We start from the raw sequence: 20,120 nt of genomic DNA on the forward strand, positions 1-20,120 counted from the left end.
CACATTGAGCTAGTTGGCCCTGCCTAGGATTGTGACCCATGGCTATAGAAAAGTCCCATAACTCATCTGGGAACTGAGCTATCTTCTTTGATTTTATTAACAACATTCCTTGACTGACTGACTCACTCATTATATCCTGGGAACTTATTGAAATAACTTCAGCTTTCGGGAAAAAAAAAAGGAGTACAACTAATGAGATGTAATTCAACTTATTTTTTTAAAGAGATCTTTAAAAGCGTATCTATACACAGACTTGTGCAGACAGAGACACATATCCAAACTTGCTACCTTTCAGAACAAGGGAGTTGTACTTCACAGTTTAAGAACCACTCTGAAGAACCTCTATGCTGTCATAGAGTAGCAAGAGTCATTTCAATTGTAAAACCCATTGTGGAAATATCTCTGCCATAGATCCCTCAGCGGACACTCAAAAGAAGTGTTTTGTTCATAGGCAGAGCTTCGAGTGTCAGGACTGACAGTGTAGAAGGGTTTCAAAGAAGAGGCTAGGGGTGGGGGGGCGGGTCACAACTGCAGAAGATTCGAGTTGGCTCAGACCTGAGAGTCTCTCTGAGAAGCACTCTCCAGCACATTCCGGCAGGATCCATCCCAGGGCGATGCTCCCAAAGCCGTCATCACCTTCCAGGCTGGAAGCCACACTGATAGGAATTCTTGCTGGACACAGCCATGCAAGGAGGGAAGATTCTTAGAAATTGCTTGTGGATGTTCATGCTGTGTTTATTTGATTTGAGAAGCATTCTCTTCTTAACCAGCAGTTGTGGGCTTTTCTTAGCTCCAGGTGAAGGGGTGACTTCCGTCTTTGATTCAGTGCTCCTAATTGGGCTGTCCGTTAGTGGAGGTGGTGAGAAAACAATGCTAATGAGGTCAGGGGTTCAGTGCCCACGTGGGTCAGTTAGCTTTCCTTTGTTCTTTGGCCAAAAGTCTGTACAGGCAATACCCTGTTTTCTTGAGCGTCACTTCATCACACCTCACAGGTAGCATGGGTTTTTGCTTTTGTTTTTGCTTTCACAAGTTGAAGGTTCAAGACTTCCGGGGAGGAAGTCACTGCAGATGTGGTGGAGAGAACAAGGGAAGTGGAATTGGAAGCAGAGCCTGTGAGCAAACTGCTGCCGTCTCAGGATAAAACTGGAACCGGCGAGGAGCTGTTTTCTCACAGATGAGCAAAGAAAGTGGTTTCTCGAGTTGGAATCCTCTCCTGGTGGAGACGCAGTGAAGATTGTTGAAATGACAGCAAAGGATTTAGACTCTCATATGAACTCAGTTGATAAAGCAGCGGCAGGGCTTGAGAGGACTGACTCTAGTTTTGAAAGGAATTCTGGGGGTAAAACGCTATTGAACAGCATCACATGCTGTGGAGAAATCGGTCGTGAAAGAAAGAGTCAATGGATGCAGCCAGTGTCGTTGTTGTCTTATTTTAAGAAATGGCCATAGCCGTGCTGACCTTCAGCAACCACCGCTCTGATCAGTCGGCAGCCGTCAACATCGAAGCAAGACCCTCCCCCAGCAAAAAGATTAGGATTTGCAGAAGGCTCAGATTATGGTTACCTTTTATTAGCAATGAGTATTCTTTAAATTTTTAGTTTATTTTTGAGAGAGAGAGAGAGAGAGAGAGAGAGAGAGAGAGAATGCATGCCATCAACAGAGGGGCAGAGAGAGAGGGAGACAGAGGATCTGAAGCTGACAGCAGAGAGCCCAGTGTGGGGCTTGAACTCACAAACCATGAGATTTTGACCTGAGCCAAAGTCAGATGCTCAACCGACTGAGCCACCCAGGCACCTCAGCAATAAAGTATTTTTTAATTAAGGTGTATACATTTTTAAAGACACAATGCTATTGCGTACCTACTCGACTACAGTATAGTGTAAACATAACTTTTATATGCACTGGGAAACCAGAAAAGTCATTTGACTCGCTTTACTGTGATACTCCCTTTACTGAGGTGGTCTGGAACCAAACCCACAATATCTCCCAGGTTTGCCTGTAGTCTCTGTGTCCAGCTACTATGATGACAATAGAGATTGGGAGAGAGGAAGGGAATGTGGATCACTCTCTAATCTTAGACTCCCTGCAGTGAAGAACAACTCCAAGTTCATGTCCTTTTGCAGCAAAGTCACCTTCAGAGTTGGAGGACTGCCCATTAAGAAGCAGTAAGGAGAATAAAAGGTAGAGTTCCTTGGGGGTGTTAAGGAGCCTGTAGCTACAGGATCCATGCTTCCAGCTAGAGCATCAGCTCGGTCATTTATGTCAATGAGATAACAGCAGAAGGAGAGATCATTATTATTTACAGCCAATTTTTAATTTCTTATTAGCCAAAGTATCAAAACCTTCTCAACATTTGTGTACGGAATTAAAGTGGATTGCTTTGAGTATCGTGTCTTTTTGTTTTCTGTCACTGGCCATTGGAGACTCAAATGAACGATGACATGCTCATAGATAGCTGGAAAGAGAAGCCCTGACCTCAGCCTTAGATCTGGCTTTGCAATCGCAATGCATGGTTCCCAATGCTGTGCACAGCTTTCTCAGAATTCCTCTATCTTCTGTAATGCTTTGTAGCAACATAAATCAGAGTAGGCAGTAACCAAGCATGGTGGAAAAACTATGGGCTTCTATGTTATCTTATGACTCCTTAGCTGTGTGTGTGTGTGTGTGTGTGTGTGTGCGCACGCACGTGTGCACATGCATCTTTGGGAAAGCTAACTGATTGCTTTGAGCCTCAGTTTGCTTGCTTGTAAAATGGGCATATTAATGCTTACCTCATAGGGCTGTTGGAAGAATTGTGTAATAGTCCAATGTGGTACTTGGCATATTGTAAGTATTTTCCTTGATGACTTGAGGTCTTATTATCAACATGCATGTATTTATTTTAGTCGTTTGGCAAATTTCCCCCAGTTTATTGCAAACCCAAATGTGTAGAGCATCCATTGCTAATCCTCATTAGCAAATGCTGCTGATTGCCTTCCTGTATCCCTCAGCCCACCTGGATTCACCAGCAGCTAAGATAGACAGTCAACCTCTTCCCTCCTCAGGGACCTGGGTCTTTCTTCTTCTTTGCCTGAGGGCCTTCAAAGCCTCTTGCAAAATCTAGAAGTCTAACAGTTTGTGCTCCCAGAGGCAACCTTAATCTGAACCGAATGAAAGATGCCTATAGTTGGAGTGTTTCTGAGACACATTCCATATGGTTTCCCAGAAGATTCTCAGCAGGACTGACCTGGAGTTGTCCACAGTGGAAACCCACTCATTAGTGCAGTCGCCGCCTTCTTCTTCTTCTTCTTCTTCTTCTTCTTCTTCATTCTTCTTTCTTCTTTCTTCTTCTTCTTCTTCTTCTTCTTCTTCTTCTTCTTCTTCTTCTTCTTCTTCTTCCTTCTTCTTCTTCTTTCTTCTTCTTCTTCTTCTTCTTCTTCTTTTCTCCTTTCTCTGCCTCACCTTCCCCATTTCTTCACTTGTGATTCCTGGATTCCCTTTGCAAATAAATTCCTAGCCCCCAGTTTCTTATCTCAGGGTTTTCTCTTTTTGGAGAACCCACACTAGAACACGTACCTCATAGGGTTTTTACTGTTAGTGTTTTAATTTATATGCGGTGTGCTTTATTTGGGGGGTGGGTGCAGTTCTAGGAGTTTCAACAATGTGTATGTCCATGTAAATACCACCACAATTAGGATCCAGAACACTTTCCTTACCCTAAAAATTCCCTCCCACTGCCTTTGTGAAGTGAAACCATCCCTCACCCCAACCCATGGCAACAATCCCTTAGAGTTTTCTTTTCTCAGAATGTCATGCCGTGTGTCCCCTTTTACAACTGGCTTCTTTCCTCGGCATAAGGCCTTTGGGATTCATCTGTGGTGCATGAGTCTCATTAGGTCATTCCTTTTCGTAGCCGAGTAGTATTCCCTTTTATGGATGCAAGACAGCTTATCAGCTCATTGTTGAAGGACATTTGGATTGTTCCCAGTTTTCTAAGATTATGAATAATGCTGCTCTAAATATTCACGTGGGCTTTTATGTCTCTAGGGTGAATACCCAGGAGTGGATTTGCTAAGTCTCATGGTAAATGTATGTTTCATTTTGTAAGAAACTGCAGAGTTTTTCCAGAGTGGGTGTACAATCTTGCATTCCCACCAGCAAACTGTCGCTCTGTAATTCTGCAAGCCCTTGGTATAGTCCTTATTTTTATGATTTTAGCCATTCCAATGGAGATACAGTGGCATTTCTTTGTGTTTTTAATTTGCATTTCCCTAATGGCTATTGATGGTGAGCATTATTTTTTTGTGTGTACTTATTTTGCCATAATATTTGTTCTTTGGTGAAGCAGCTGTTTAAATCTTCTGCTTACTTTTTGGGTGATTTACTTTCTTACTGTTGCATTTTGAGAGTTCTTTATGTATTCTGGATACAAGTTCTTTATCACATATGTGATATTTTCTCCCAGTCTGCACCTTGTCTTTTCATTATCTCAGTCATAGGATTGTTAGAAGGACTAATGAGTTTATACATGAAGTTCTTTGAAGATGAAATAAACATGCTACCTACATGTCAATTTGGGCATGTAATATGGAGAAGTTTTGACTTGGCACTCAGACACACCTGGGTTTGAATCTGGGCTCAGTCACCCAGTAACTGCTTCGCCGTGAACTGTCTTGTTAGTCTCCTCATCTGTCAACGGTAGATAACAATAGTACTTTACCATGTAGTAGGGTTGCTCTGAGGACTGAATGAAATAATATATGCCAAGGGCTTAGCCCTGGGCCAGGATACTATGAATGTCCAATAGTTGAGAAGTTTCTATTCGTAGCACAGTATTCTTTTTCATCTCTTAGCCTTCGCATAAGCTCTTTTCCTAGCTAAGATGACTCCTATTAAGGGGGCTTGGCTTGACGTGCCCAGTTTGGGCCAGGCACCCCTTCCTGGTGCTCCCATCACCCTTGAAACACCTTCCCTCACTGTGTTTTAAGCACAGTGAGATGTGATCCACTCGAGGGGCCAGGCTAATGCCTTTATCGTTGAAAAGAATTCTAGGTCGTGTTCGATGAATGACTGAATAAATAAGTGAACAAATTTATCTCATGCTTTGTCTGGGAGTTCCCATTAGCCACCCCTCTGAGCATTGCCAAGTTCAGTGCCTTTAAGACAGCCCTAAACCCCCCATGCGGATGTCTATGACTTCCACCAGGATGCTGCTTGCACTCAGCCAGATACCGAGTCTTTGACTAGTTGGATGCCGAATGGAGAAACTTGAATGCTCTGCATCTATTTACTTTTACCACATGCCATAAAAATTAAAAATACATTGTACCACAAGTACAGTATTTAGTGTTTCACTTTAATTACATTCAAGCGTGTTGCTAAATAGTCTTGAGAAAACCTTAATGACCAGCTGTTCTACCCTTTTCCCATATGTCAGAAATGGTTTCTGAAATCACATTCTGGGACAGTAAGGTTGTATAATTAGACAGTGTATAGTTAACACTTCTAGATTTTCCCCTTAAACTGTGGACCCTTTATGCTAACATATTGCATGATTCTGCTGGTTTGGCGCAATACAATTAAGTGACGTGCCAGGCAGCAGCCGAGCTATGCAAACTCCATCAGACTTGTTATCACTGCACCATTATTTCCTCATATCTCTTTCATCGTCAGGATGGCATGCTTTTGTGTGTGTGTGTGTGCTATGCAATATTCAGCATGTTTGGCTGACAAATAAACTTAGTGAAGAGGGCTGTAAATTTTTAATATTCCTTTCATAATGCCATTTATCTTACTAGAATTAGATGTAAGAGTGGCTTTTGCATCCTTTCGAACAAAGAGCTATCACTCAAATGCATAGCAACCATTTAAGGAAACAAGATGAAACTAAACTTCCCCAAGGTCGTAATAGAAGCCAATATTTTACTCTGCTTCCGGTGGGGGAACTGGGGATTCTTTCTACCCCCAGACTGGATTTGGGAGCTAGAAGAAGTTGAATTTAGACGATTGGTTATTGTGAACATAAGTCATTACTTACTTGCAGTTGCTTGACTCTGAGCTTAATGAGTTGTTTTGAAACCATAGTAATATTTTATTTGATTAAATTCAGCTAATTCTTTGATTTTTTTTTTTTTTTGAGTTTAGACAGGAGACTGAAATAGAAATACAAAATAAGGTAATGGAAACATTCTATCAACGAATAATATTCTTTGGCTCTCCTTCTTCTTCTCCCCTCAAGAAAATGTACTTGACATTGTCCTAAATCACAAATCAAAAGGTAACTCTGATTTCTGATTGGGAATTGCCCAGATAAATACATTAAGGCCAAGTCACAGCTGAAGCTTTCTTCGGTCCTAAAGCATCACATTCATTTTTTAAAAAGGCTAAGAGACATCTTTGGTGTTCGAAGACCGATTTCCAACATTTTTTTCTTCTAAGCTTGAATTTCCAATGACTTATTTAGATGTAGGCACTGACAGCTGTAATCATGTTTTAAATCTTGCTTTGTATCCTTAGTTATAATGTTGTTCAATTAATATTCAGAATAATGGAAGTGATGTGCCGTTTTGAAAAAGACTTGAATACAGTCCAATGCTTTGGGAAACTGACTCTCGAGAGGATTAATCAGCATTTAAAACTTGCATTAATAAAAATCTGATCTTCCCCCATGCGGCACGCATAATAGTTTCCTTTTTTAAACATTTAGTTTAATAATATGGCAGCCTTTGTCATGATTTTTAAAGGGATTTTAAAATTGAGCTCCTTCAGATCAATTCTGCCTTGACCCTTGTACATAATTGGACACTTGCAATTTAAAAATATAAGGATGTTCTTTTGCATGGTACCCTAAGCTATATTTCCATTATTGAACATAAGGGCAATAGTGGACTACAACTTGGTACTTAACATTTCCTTTCTTCCCCCCTGTCTTTATATCCAGAGAGTTTTCAATCTTTCTTCAAAGCTCAATTATCTAAACCCAGTCCTCGAGAGGAAAAGAGCAAAAAACTACCTTTAAATAATGAAAAATGAGCATTAGCAGTAAGACCGTTTGCTGGAAATGGCATGATGTCAAACAATATTGATAATTTGTGGTCTCGTTTTATTTGTTTTTAAATAAGCATAAGTAACACTGAGTTACTGACATGGAAACAAGAATTTGGATTCTAAATTCAAAATAAAATGACACGATGGAGAATGGACAGAGACACAGTGGACTGGAGGCTCTGTTTGGCTTCTAGCTAAATGGGGATGAAATCAGTTTTAGAAACAGGGAAGAAAGATGATTGTGAAAGCAGAATAGAAAAAAAAAATGCTGTTTTATCCTAGTCGGGTAATTGGTTGCTTTATGACCAGAAATAAAGTCAAGAGAGCACGCGCTTCTGCTCGTTCTTGCTCTTAGACCAGCGGCTTGCTCTCTGGCCCGGGGCCAGCTGCCTTTCCTCCGCCGAGACCCTGTCTGACGCTGCTGACCATCGGGACAGAGAAAGGTCTCCTTCACGGTGCCAAAGGTGGCCTGGAAGGATTTTATTCTTCCCCTTGCATGGTTTTAGAAAAAAATCTCTTAGCGTCTATGATGAAGCAGTAGATACCGCGGAGCAAATTCTTATCACTGCTGGGCCTTATTAGGATTTTATAGCAGGCACGGCAAATGGTCAATAAATGCTTATTGAAAGAGTCTCTTTAAAAGCCCTCATTAAGTGCCTGCCCACCTGCGGTGGCCGAACTAGCTTCCTGCTCAGGAGACTTAGGCTCACCTGGCCACCTTTCCAACAGAGGGGGCGCTGTTTCTCCTTGTAGCACCAGGACTGCTCTGAGATGGGGGGTCATGCAAAGAAGGCAACTGAGGCCTTCGGAAAGGCCAGGGTCACTGCCCCCTGAAGGAGCAGGAGGAACGGTGGGGAAGTGCATGGGATGTTGGGACAGATAGTAAGAGAATGAAAGCATTTATTTAAGATACGACTGGACAGTGAAGTGTTTTCACCATATATATGCCTAAGGGCACGTTACATTAACGAAGATGTTAAAGACACGAGGGTCAAAAACCAGTGACGCTTGATGGAAGCATTGGTGGCCCATGCACTTTTATCCACAGAACCAAGGACATTTGTGGAGGTGACTGAGAGCTGGTTTGAATGGAGAGGGAGGACCACTGACTGCTTCTGTCTTTCTTTTTCTTTTTTTTTTTTTATTTAAAAAAATTTTTTTAATCTATATTTATTTTTGAGAGAGAGACAGTGTGAGCAGGGGAGGAGCAAAGAGAGAGGGAGACTCAGAATCTGAAGCAGGCTTCAGGCCCCAAGCCATCAGCACAGAGCCTGACACGGGGCTCGAGCCCACGAACCATGAGGTCGTGACCTGAGTCGAAGTCGGACACTCAACCGACTGAGCCACCCAGGCGCCCCCTGTCTTTCTAATAGGAAAGTCTCTTTCTCAGACTATTGAAAGGATTTTTGTTTGCTGCTCTGTTTGTTTTTATTGCTCTGCAACATTTTTTCTGCCACGTGTGGCTGTCAGGGAGGTGGGTGACAAATCTGGGCCCTGGGCCCAAGTGGGTACCCTGCCCTCTTCTAGAGGGAATGGGGCAATGAATGCCTGCTTCCTGAATACGCTTTTTTCCCCAGGATCCTGGCATTTGGGGGATTTGTTTAGCTTCTGGGTGGTGGTGGGGGGGGGCGGAGGAGGTGCTGGTGGGGGTGGAGATTTTACCACCCTGTTTTGTGGTCAGATTAGGAACATTTTGACAGGCTCAAGGCTCCCTCTGCTCTTGGCCCAGGATAATCTTTCTAAAATTCAGATGAGATTAGGTCAGTTCCTTGATTTCAAATGTTAACGGCTTCCCTTAGCCTATTAAAGGAAATCTCAAAGCTTTAGCATTACCAACAAAGCCTTCCCTATTTGACCCCAGGACTCCCGTCAGGCTGTGTCTTTTCTTTTTCCTCCACTATCCCCAGACACCTGGCACTCGGGTCTGAGTAGCCTAGACATCTCTCCTTAAACAGAAATGCTTTTCCTGACTCAGTGCCCTTGCTCAAATAACACCCTCTTTTTTGCATTTGGTCTGCCTGGAGAGCTCCTACTCATCCTTAGGTGCCCAGATCAAATGCTGCCTCCTCTCTGTGGCTCTTCCTGGATTCCCCTGGTGCTCTCTCCTGCTTCTGCCTCCTTCACCCTATCCCCACTCAAGGGGAATTAGTCCTCCTAGATCTGTGTTCCCTCGACTACAGCATTTATCATTTGTGCTATAGGGACTTTTTGTTGTTTTTCCCACAAAACTGTGTATTATGCAAGAGTTGGAATGCTAGCTCCAAAGTTGTTATTTCATAAATATTTGTTGAAGTGAATTTGCCCTTCAATAAGCACTGAGTGTATTTCAAAATGTTAGAACTAAAAGAACATAGTTTATAGTTAAAAGGTTGTTTCCCTTAAGTCCATCAAGTATAATAGTATATCAATTAAGAGCTTAGACCTACCTTAGAATTTAAAAGCTGTCTTCCGAGGGATATCTATTTCTTTTCTATGCCAGACCCTAAGATGCAGTGATACATCTAATAATCACAGAAATATCTATTTTTTTTTCCTGATTTCAGAAAAACTTAGAATGCAGGTCGATTAATTTCTTGGTTTAGACTCTATATCTAGTAGAACTCCCTACCTCCAATAAGATTGGCACTTGAATATGGATCTCTGAAAAGCATTTGATCAGATTCAATGTAAGCATTTGTCGCTTGCAACGCAGTGGGAGATGGGACTCCAGGAAGTTTTCTGCCCGGTGATGTGGCTGGGAAAAGCGGTGTTCCTTCAGGTCACATCTGCGGTGGAGTCAGTCGGTCACACAACCTCCAAAGTCACAGTATTTTCTAGGCAAGCCAATCTCAAGCCTAGTTGCCTATGGGGAATCATCTAGAAGAGGACGTGGAAAACTACAGCCCACAAGCTAAATCCAGCACTCTGCCTGTTTTTGTAACAATAAAGTTCTTTTGGAACACAGCCACACCCTCTTATTCTCTTGTTGCCTATGGCTGTTTTCATGCTACAATGGTGGGGTGAATAGTTGCAACAAAAATTGTACAACCCACAAAACTGAAAATATTTACCATGTGGCTTAAAAAAAAATTTTTTTTTAACGTTTTATTTTATTACTGAGAGACAGAGAGAGACCGTGAGCATGGGAGGGGCAGAGAGAGAGGGAGACACAGAATCTGAAGCAGGCTCCAGGCTCCCAGCTGTCAGGTGGGGCTTGAACCCACAAACCGTGAGATCATGACCTGAGCCAAAGTCGGAAGCTTAACCGACTGAGCCACCCAAGCGCCCCTACTATGTAGCTCTTTACAAAAAAACAAACAAACAAACAAACAAACAAACCATTTGCTGACCCTTGGTCCATAAGTTTCATGTTGGTTTTGTTTTTTAAATAATATAGATGTCTGAGCCCTGACTTTGATGGATTGGTAAGTGAAGGGATATATCCTGGCCATCAGTATCTTTAAGAAGCTCCATCCACATGTGAGTCTGATTACAGACCCTTCATTTTTATTTTTCAAGAAGTTATCCATAAATCGTGCTAAGCAAATTCTCACAGCACGAGGAATCTCTCTCTAAGGCAAGCCCCAGATTTTACTTATCTTTGCATCTGTAATACCCAACACAACTCCCACCATAATCTGATGCGATTAATGCTCTCGCTAAGTGAATGGGTGAAGGGTAAGGTGAGCAGTCTTAGATCACAGATGCAACTGGAACTCCCTGAAAATCACAATCAATTGCAGGTACCCTCTCAGGCCCTGGACAGGTGCCCAGTTCCTTTCTAGTGAGATCTCTTTCTTTCTTCCAACTCCAAACTAACCTAGAAAGACACAAATGCTACTGATTCTCTGAGGATCTGATACCTAAAAAAAATTTCCAAGAGGGTCAAATGATGCGTGCTTTGGGCTGCATAAACATGGTCATCTTCTCATTGCTTGGGACATTCAGGGGGGAAAAAAATCAACTCATCATGAGAAATGGGGCAGATGGTATATTTGGCATCAGCAGCCTGCATAGATCAGAGATGCATTTATTTACATGACTTTGTTTGCATTGCGACCATTTATCTGGGCTCTTGCTCACATTTAACCTTTTGGAGGGTCAGGAAGGAGTGAGCCACTCTGCCCTTGGGATCGGACGGAGCAAACCCCTTATACAGATGATGTTTGCATTTCCTCCTACCTGCAAAACACTCATTTCTTACAGCATCAGAAAACATTTGGTTATGTTATCTCGTGGGTCCAGGAGGAGTGTGGAGGGTGCCAAATTTAAGAGCCATTGCCAAAGGCCATGGTTCACATTATGTACACAGCACGCCAGTAGAACTGGCTCTAACTAGTTGTAGATTCAAGCTCTGGCCTCAGAGGCAAAGGATCCCTGTTAGTCATTTCCAACTGGGATCATGCCCTTTGCCTTTGGTTATGAGATAGCTTTGTGTCTGTGCACAAACCATGGCCTGCAGGCGCAGCTGATTGACCACTGTGACTGACCTCTTCCGGGCTGGGACGGTGAGCCCCCAAAGTAGTGCCAAAATGGCCTCAGACCCCCGGGGTGACTTGGAGAATGCTCCCAAATGGCATGGGGCCTTAGAAAGGGCCTGGGAAACTTGGTTTGGTTCTAGACCTGGGAATGCCACGTGCTGGGCCTAGTCACTGGAGCTCTCATCTGCAAAATGGGGACAAGTTACTGTCTCTGAGCTTTGTTTTCCTCATCCTTCAACAGGGATGGTCAAAGCTGTTCACGACAGCCCAGCTAATCTGCAGAAAACAGTGGGCACGGAAACTGGAGCCAAGTCAACGCTCGATGAAAGGTTTGGTTTTTTGTATTGCTATTATCGTGGCCATTATTATTGATATAGGCGGCTTGCTCAATGCTCATTGTGGTCGTGAGAATGGAGTAGCTGCTGTTGATGTGCTCTGTGAACATGCAGGACTTGGCAGATGTGAGAAACAGAGATGTCAGAGGGAAGGAAGGCGGAGTGCTTCTAAAGCCTACCTGTCAAAGCACATTTCGCCGTGGCTTCTGGGCCAAGAGTCCCGAATGTTCTTTTTAAGTTTTTATTTCACTTCCAGTTAGTTAACATACAGGGTTCTGTTAGTTTCAGGAGTACAATTTAGCGATTTGACACTCCCGTACATCACCCAGTGCTCATCACGACAAGTGTCCTCCTTAATCCCCTTCCCCTATTTCACCCATCTCCCCACCTACCTCCCTTCTGGTCACCCTCAATTTGATTTCTATGGTTAGAGTCTGTTTCTTGGTTTGGCTGTCTGTCTGTCTCTCTTTTTCGCTTTGCTCCTTTGTTTTGTTCCTTAAATTCCACATATGAGTGAAATCACATGCTATGTGTCTTTCTCTGGCTGACTTATTTCGCTTCGCACAATATTCTCTTGAGTTCCATCCACGTCTTTGCAAGTGGCCCAATAGTTTTGAAATAAGAAACTACTGTTTATTTTTCTAAACTCTTGAGAGACCAGTGGGCCATCCATGGGTAAGCGGTTGTTGTGGGGTCCTGTGTATCAGCGAGGAGGCAGCTGATGTGCTGGTGGGAATGTTCCCGAGCAGAACCAGAGTGGGGCCCATGGCTGCAAGGGTTGCACTTGCTGCTGTGTGTGAGGCAGTCACAGAGAGACACGAGAGGTGCTGTGGCAGAGAAGGCAAGCACGTGGGCCATCCACCTGGAAGAGCATCGGGACAGAGAAGCAATTCCCTGGTGTTTTAAAAATGTGTTACTTCACTTTGCCCATGAACCCAGGGGTCCCACTCAGCAGGCCTCTTGTTGCTTCCCTCCTGTGCCTAGACCCATACAAAAGGGGCCGTGCTTTGAGGAAGCTGAATAGAGTGATCTCTCTCTTGGTTGAAACACGAAAAGACAGAAGAAATCAAGGCTGCCCTTGAAGATGATGGGAAGATGTGGATTAGGGTCCGTTATTTTGTATAAGCGCATCGCAATGGTGCTTCGTGAGGAAAAGATCATTGCCCAGTGTGGTCTACCGGTTTTTCATGAGAAGTCTTCAGTGCAACTGGAAGAAATCCCAGATGCTCAGAATGACAGCCGCTGGTCGTGACCGTGGTGTCTCAGAAGCTCTGGCGCCACACGCCTCATGGTTGGGATGCCCCCAGGTGCCCCACAAGGCCTTGTTCGCACCGCTCGGAAACACCTGGGTCAAGCAATTCAGGAAGTCAGGTCAGTCAACAACAACTAGCTTGTTCCCACACATCTTACCTGCCGAGTGAAGTTCCAGGAAGATAATAGGTATTCAGTAACAACTTAAGATTAACAACTTATTGGGGCTCCTGGGTGGCTCAGTCAGTTAAGCGTCCGACTTTGGCTCAGGTCGTGATCTCGCGGTCCGTGAGTTCGAGCCCCGCGTCGGGCTCTGTGCTGACCGCTCAGAACCTGGAGCCTGCTTCGGATTCTGTGTCTCCCTCTCTCTCTGACCCTCCCCCCGTTCATGCTCTGTCTCTCTCTGTCTCAAAAATAAACGTTAAAAAAAAAGATTAACAACTTATGATTAGTAGTAACATTATTAGTTATTATTATTAGTTATCAGCTATGTTTTATTAGTTGTTATTAGTAGTAACAACTTATTATTAGGAATAATATATACTCTTGGTCAAAGCTTACTAGATTCCAGCCACTTTCATAACTACTTTAACATGCGTTGCTTAATATGATCCTCACAAGGGCCTGATGCGATAGTTAGCATCATCACCATCTTTAGGGGTGAACACATGTCGCCTCTGAGAACTTAACCTGGTCAAGGGCATACAGTTAAGTCGTAGAGCTGGGATTCCACCCAGGCCGACAGACTCTGAGCCCAGTAAACCATACGCAGGCCCCGTAGACTTGATTTAGAAGTGATGTGCAGCTTTCAAAAGAAACAAAATGTTGAAATTAGGGGGGTGTCTGCTTAAGGCGTTTCTTTGACTGCATTTTAATTTTTGACTCAACAGATTTTTTAGGGATCCAAGTTTGGTAATAACTTAGTAAAATTATGCAAAACAAGTATTACAGCACATAGAGCAAGTGCTCAATGATTGGTGTGACGGCATGGAAGGAAGGAAGGACGGAGGGGAGGAAGGAGGGAAGGAGAGAGGGAAGGAGAGAAGGGAGGGAAAGAGGGAGGGGAAGGAGGGAGTGAAGGAAGGAAGGAATGAGGGAAAGGAGGAAGGAGGGAAGGAGGGAAGGGAGGGAAGGAAGGAGGGAAGGAAGGAAGGAAGGAGGGAGAGAGAGAAGGGAAGGAAGAAGGAAAGATAGACTAATTTGATGGTAAAAATAGAAATTGTGTGTGTCATTGTAAGTTCTCATATTTTCTTTCTTTCCACTTTCTGCTTCTTTATAATGCACTCTCCTCAGAGAAGTGGCTAAGAGGGACCCAGCACCAAGCATAGTTTTATGTCCTCCAATGTCGGGGTGGGGTGGCACAGAATTACAGCAAAGAGGGAATGACGCCCCCGTTCACCCTGTGTGCAACTCTACCCGTGGGACTGAAGGGAAAGCTCAAATCGGCAGTTCCCTTAAGCCTGGGAGAAGGAGCGAATGACAGCCAGGCTCTCTCATCAGCCAGTTACATCTTGGGGGTGTGTGTGGAGGGGGGGTGTTCGGATTTTCTCAGCTCTCCGCTGCCCTCTGCCCTGGCAGTCAGGGCGCCTGGAGAAGATGGGGAGTTTGCAGTCCTCCAGGGGCACCGCCTGTATCCACACCAGCCACCACCACTCTGCGGTAGCAATGGATGTGGAGACCACACCGAGGTAGAGAACTCCTCAACCCGAGCAGATTCCAGCAGCACCTGCAGGGCAGACCACAGAGGGAGGCGAGGCGGCCACTGTGCCAGAGGAAGCTGGTGGTGGGTGTATCACACAGAGCCGAGAGGCCAAGGAGAGGTGATTTGGGGGCAGCGGGGTGGGGGTAGGGGTTAGCCTGCTCTTGGATAGCACTTTGCAGAGGGACTGGACGGAAAGTCATGTTAAGTCCTCATCCCCAATGTGACTGTATTTAGAGTAAGGACGTAATTAAGGTTAAAAAGGGTCACAAGGGTGGCATCCCGCTCTCATAGGGTTAGTGTCCTAATGAGAAGAGGTACCAGAAAGCTCTTTCTCCTTCTCCATCATGTGAAAACACAGCAGAAAGGCTGCTGTCTGTAAGCCAGAGAGAGGTCTTAGCAGAAACAGCATTAGCTGGCACCTTGATCTTCGGCTGCCCAGAACTATAAGAAAGTAGATTCCTGTGTGTAAGCATGGTCTGTGGTATTTTGAGCCTGAGCAGACTAAGAAAGGAGAAAAATGAAATGCTTTAAATTATCTGCAAGCCCAATCTCTTGTAAGGTGTGCTCAGAGAAGATTGTAAAGTGAAAGGCTGTTTGTGAAACTTTGGCTTTCTTTACAGGGCTGAGGAGTTATCCCCAAACGGTCCAATTGAGCCCCAAGGTTTGCGTATCTGGGAGGCCAACATTTATTTGGAAAAGTCTGGATGCATTTTGGAAATGAAAAGGGCTGTATGGAAAGCAGCACTATTAAAGCAGAGAGTAAATAAAAGAGGAGGGAAGCAATCTCCCCCCCTCCCCCCCCCCCCCCCCGCTGCCAAAAAAAGTGCTACAGAGAGAAATGCTTAGGCCAACTTTACTACTGAGTATTTCCTTTAAAAAAAATTCATGTCTCCTAAAACCAACTCCAAATGGGACCATATAAACCCAAACACTAGAGCCAGGGGAATTTTCCAGTGAGGGAGAACATTTTGATAACATTAGCAATTTAGTTTTCTCATAAGGAAATAAAAAGGAAATTAATCCAATGATTTGTTACGAATAGTTACAAAAATGTACAGTTTCAGAGATTAGTGGGGAATATGGTTAGTGCTGGAGGCAGCAATTCTCTGTTCTGCTAGAGGAGATGAATTCTAGTATTTTACTTGTGTGTCAGGTGGATGAGAGGAACAAGTGGCCCCAGGGTCCCGTCCCCTTGTCCTGGAAAAGGTGCAGACGTATAGGGAATATATCTCCAGCTTTCTCGTCCTATTGAATTTCTCTTCTTTTTCCCCTTAATATTTGCTTGAAATTTTTCCGTCTTTATTGAGATATAATTAACACATAATATTGTGTTCGTTTAAGGTGTACAGCACAATGATTTGATGCATTTATATATTGCAGTATGATTACAACAGTAAGGTTAGTTAACGCATCCATGACCTCACATGGTTACTTCTGTGTGTGTGTGTGTGTGTGTGTGTGTGCACAAGTGCGTGTGTTGAGAACTTTTAGGATCTACTCTCTTAGCAACTTTCAGTTATATAGTACAATATTGTTAACTGTTGTCACCATGCTGTACATTAGATCCCAGATATTATTCATCTCAAAGCTAAAGGTTTGTGCCCTTGGACCACATTCACCCATTCCCCCCAGCCCCACCCTGTCCTTAGCAACTGCCAATCTACTGTTTCTGTGAGTTCAGTTTTTTTTTTTTTTTTTTTTGGATTCTGCATATAAGTGAGGTCATACAGTACTTGTCTTTCTCTGACTTATTTCACTTAGCATAATGCCCTCAAGGTTCATCCATGTTGTTGCAAATGACAAGATTTCCTTCTTTTTCATGGCTGAATAATCGTCCATTACATGAATGGAATAAATATAGATATCTCACATTTTCTTTACCCATTCACATGTTGATAGATACATCAGTTGTTTTGATGGCTTGACCTTGGCTATGCTTTATTTATTCATTTATTTATTTATTTATTTTTTAAGTAGGCTCCACTCCTAGTGTGGAGCCCAACATGGGGCTTGACCTCAAGACCTTGAGATGAAGACCTGAGCTGAGATCAAGAGTCAGACCCTTAACCGACTGAACTACTCAGGCATCCCATTGACCTTGGCTATCGTAAATAATGCTAAAATGAACACAGGGCACAAATATCTCTTCAAGATAATGATTTCATTTCCTTCTCATAGATACCCAAAAGCAGAATTGATGAATCGTATGGTAGTTTATTTCAGTTTTTCTTTTGAGGAAACTCTGTACTGTTTTCCATAATGGCTGTACCAATTTATATTTCCACAACAGTGTGCGTGTTTCCTTTCCTTTATATCCTGGCCAGAACTTGTTATTTGTTGTCTTTTTGATAACAGCCATCCTAACACATGTGAGGTGGTGATTCCTTGTGGTTTTGGTCTGCATTTTCCTGGTGATTCGTGATGTGATGGATGTGATAGACCTTTCCATGGACCTGTTGGCCATTTGTATATCTTCCTTGGGAAAATATCTATCCAGGCCTTTTGCGCATATTTAATTGGCTTATTTGGGTTTTGTTTATTTGTTTGATTTTACTATTGAGTTTGACTTCCTTATATATTTTGGACATTAATCCCTTACCAGATATATGGTTTGCATATATTTTCTTCCATTCCATAGATTGCCTTTTCATTTTCTTGATTATTTCTTTTGCGGTGTCAAAGCTTTTTGGTTGGATGTAGTACCACTCATGTTTGCTTTTGTTGCCTGTGTTTTTGAAGTCAACCCCCCAAAATAATTGCTAGGGCCAATGTCAAAGAGCTTACTCTCCTATATTTTCTTCTGGAAATTTTACAAGTTTCAGGCCTTGCATTTCAATCTTAATCCATTTCGAGTTACTTTTTGTAAATAGTGCACGATAAGGGTCTAGTTCATTCTTTTCCATGTGAATATCTAGTTTTACTGACACCATTTATTGAAGAGACTGTCTTTTCTCCATTGAGTGGCTTTGGCTCCGTTGTCCAATACTAGTTGATCATTTATGCATGGGTTTATTTCTGAGTTCTCAATTCTGTTCCAGGGGCCTCTGTATCTGTTTTTATGCCTACTGTCTTGATTACTCTAGCTTTGTAATATCATTTGGAATCAGGAAGTGTGATATAGTCAGCTTAGTTCTTTCTCAAGATTGCTTTGGTTATTTAGGGTTTTTCATGTTTCCATGTGAATTTTATGACTTGTTTTTCTATTTCTGTAAAGGATGCCATTCAAATCTTGACAGGGGTTGCATGGAATCTGTCAATCACTGTGACTAGTATGAGCATTTTAACCGTTCCTTCTTCTAATCCATGAACACAATATCTTTCCACTTAGCTGCATTGTCTTTAGTTTCTTTCATCAATGTTTTATAGTTTGAAAGTACACAGATTTTCCACTTCCTTGGTTAAATTTATCCCTGAGAATTTTATTCTTTTTGATGCCATTCTAAATGCTGGGGTGAAGAGAGACCCATTTCATTTTCAAATAGTTCCTTGTACGTATATGGAAATGCAACTGATTTTTGCATGCCGATTGATTTTTGTTGATTAGAAAAGGAATTGAGAGCTACTGAAAGGCAGATAGGAGATATCCAAAGAGAAAAAGGAAGAGTGAAACCATCTGTGAAAGATACTGCCAAGAAGGGCCAGAATATCTGTGTGGTTCTGACTAATGAGATGACAGGTCAAGGAAGGCTATGAACAAGCTTTACACATTCAAAGCTCTCATGAACTCTGTGCTCATGGAAATGTAGAATGAGCTGGTGGTTTGAAAGTGGCTGGTTCCCTAAAAAAGAACACAGAATTGATAAAGACCATTTAGAATCTTGTGACGATTTCACCAGTCCGGGGTGCCATACAGGAATTGTCCAAAGAGATTATGAAGGCCAGGATCATGGAAGAGGTGTTAGAGGACACTTTTGAGAGCCCGGATGATCTGGAAACAATGGAAGAAGCAACAGAAGTGGAGTTGATAAAGTTTTGTTTGAAGCAGAGCCTTTGGCAAAGCACCTAGAAATGTGACTGATATACTTCCTGAGACCAAACCTCCAGGACGAACAGCCACCTCAGAAGATAAGGAGTAGGAAGAAGCCTTAGAGCCATTGCAGCCCTAGCTGGTCACGCTCCACAGTGTGGGGCTGCCTTGCGGGGCCATCGCTCTCTTCACGGTTCACACACACTCCTCTGAAACAGCCATCTTTTTATGTGTCTCTTGCATGACACCTCTGTGATGAGGCATTGCATTCTGGAGGAGGTCCTTCGCTAATATCTCTTCATTCTCTGCAGAGCTTTTAGGATCTTTGCAGGATTGTTCTTATGAGAGGTGGTGTAAGGAAAAGTGTCAGCTTTGAGATTGTAAACAGAAGGATTTTATTTTTGCGGGGAAGGCTGGAGAAATCTGTCTTCTCTCAAAGCACTTCTGAGAATAGAGTTGATGGCCTGAATAATGAGGATTCTGTACTTTTTTTTGGTTTGTGAAACACTACATAAATAGATTTTTAAGAAATTTCTGCTTTCACACAGAAAAAAGTTTTAGAGTTTTCTATACCTAAGATCATGCCATCCTTAAGGAGAGACTATTTTACGTCTTCCTTTTTGATTTGGATGCTTTTAATTTTTTTTTTCTTGCCTTATTGCTCTGGCTAGGACTTCCAGTACTATAGGAGTGGGCAACCTTGTCCTGTTCCTGATCTTAGAGGAAAAGCTTTCAACCTTTCACCATTGAGTGTGTTGTTAGCTGTGGGCTTGTCATATATGGCCTCTCATATATGACAAGAGTTTTTATCATGAACGGATGTTGAACTTTTTAAAATGCTTCTCCCCATCCATTTAGATGTTTATATTCATTTTATCTTTTATTCTATTAATGTGATATAACACCTTTGTTGATTTGCATGTGGTGAATCATCCTTGCATCCCAGGGATTCATCCCACTTGATCATGGTGTGTGATCTTTTATATATGCTGTTGAATTCTATTTGCTGAGAATTTCTGCATCCGTATTCATCCGGAATATTGCACTATAAAACTATAGTCTTTTTTCTTGCACTGTCCTTATTTGGCTTTGGTATCAAGGTAATGCTAGCAGCATCATAGATAAATTTGAGAGAGTTTCCTCCTCTTCATTTTTTTTTAGGAGGGGGGCAGAGTTTGAGAAAGATTGGTACTGAATCTTCTTTAAATGTTTAGTAGGATTCACTAGTGAAATAATCAGGTCCGAGGCTTTTCTTGGAGATTTTCAATTACCTATTCAATCTCCTCACTCATTATGTGTGAAGATTTTCTGTTTCTTTATGATTTGGTCCTAGTAGGTTGTATATTTCTAGTGTTTATCTATTTCTTCTAGGTCATCCA

At 42.7% G+C, this 20,120-nt stretch overlaps 1 pseudogene; it reads left to right on the forward strand.

Annotated features, from left to right (window-relative positions):
* Positions 1–11,729: 11,729 nt before the first annotated feature.
* On the forward strand, positions 11,730–18,880 carry LOC102967660 (annotated as a pseudogene).
* The last annotated feature ends 1,240 nt before the right edge of the window (positions 18,881–20,120 follow it).

Source organism: Panthera tigris, chromosome F3 (genome assembly GCF_018350195.1).
Source record: "Panthera tigris isolate Pti1 chromosome F3, P.tigris_Pti1_mat1.1, whole genome shotgun sequence".
NCBI lineage: Eukaryota > Metazoa > Chordata > Mammalia > Carnivora > Felidae > Panthera > Panthera tigris.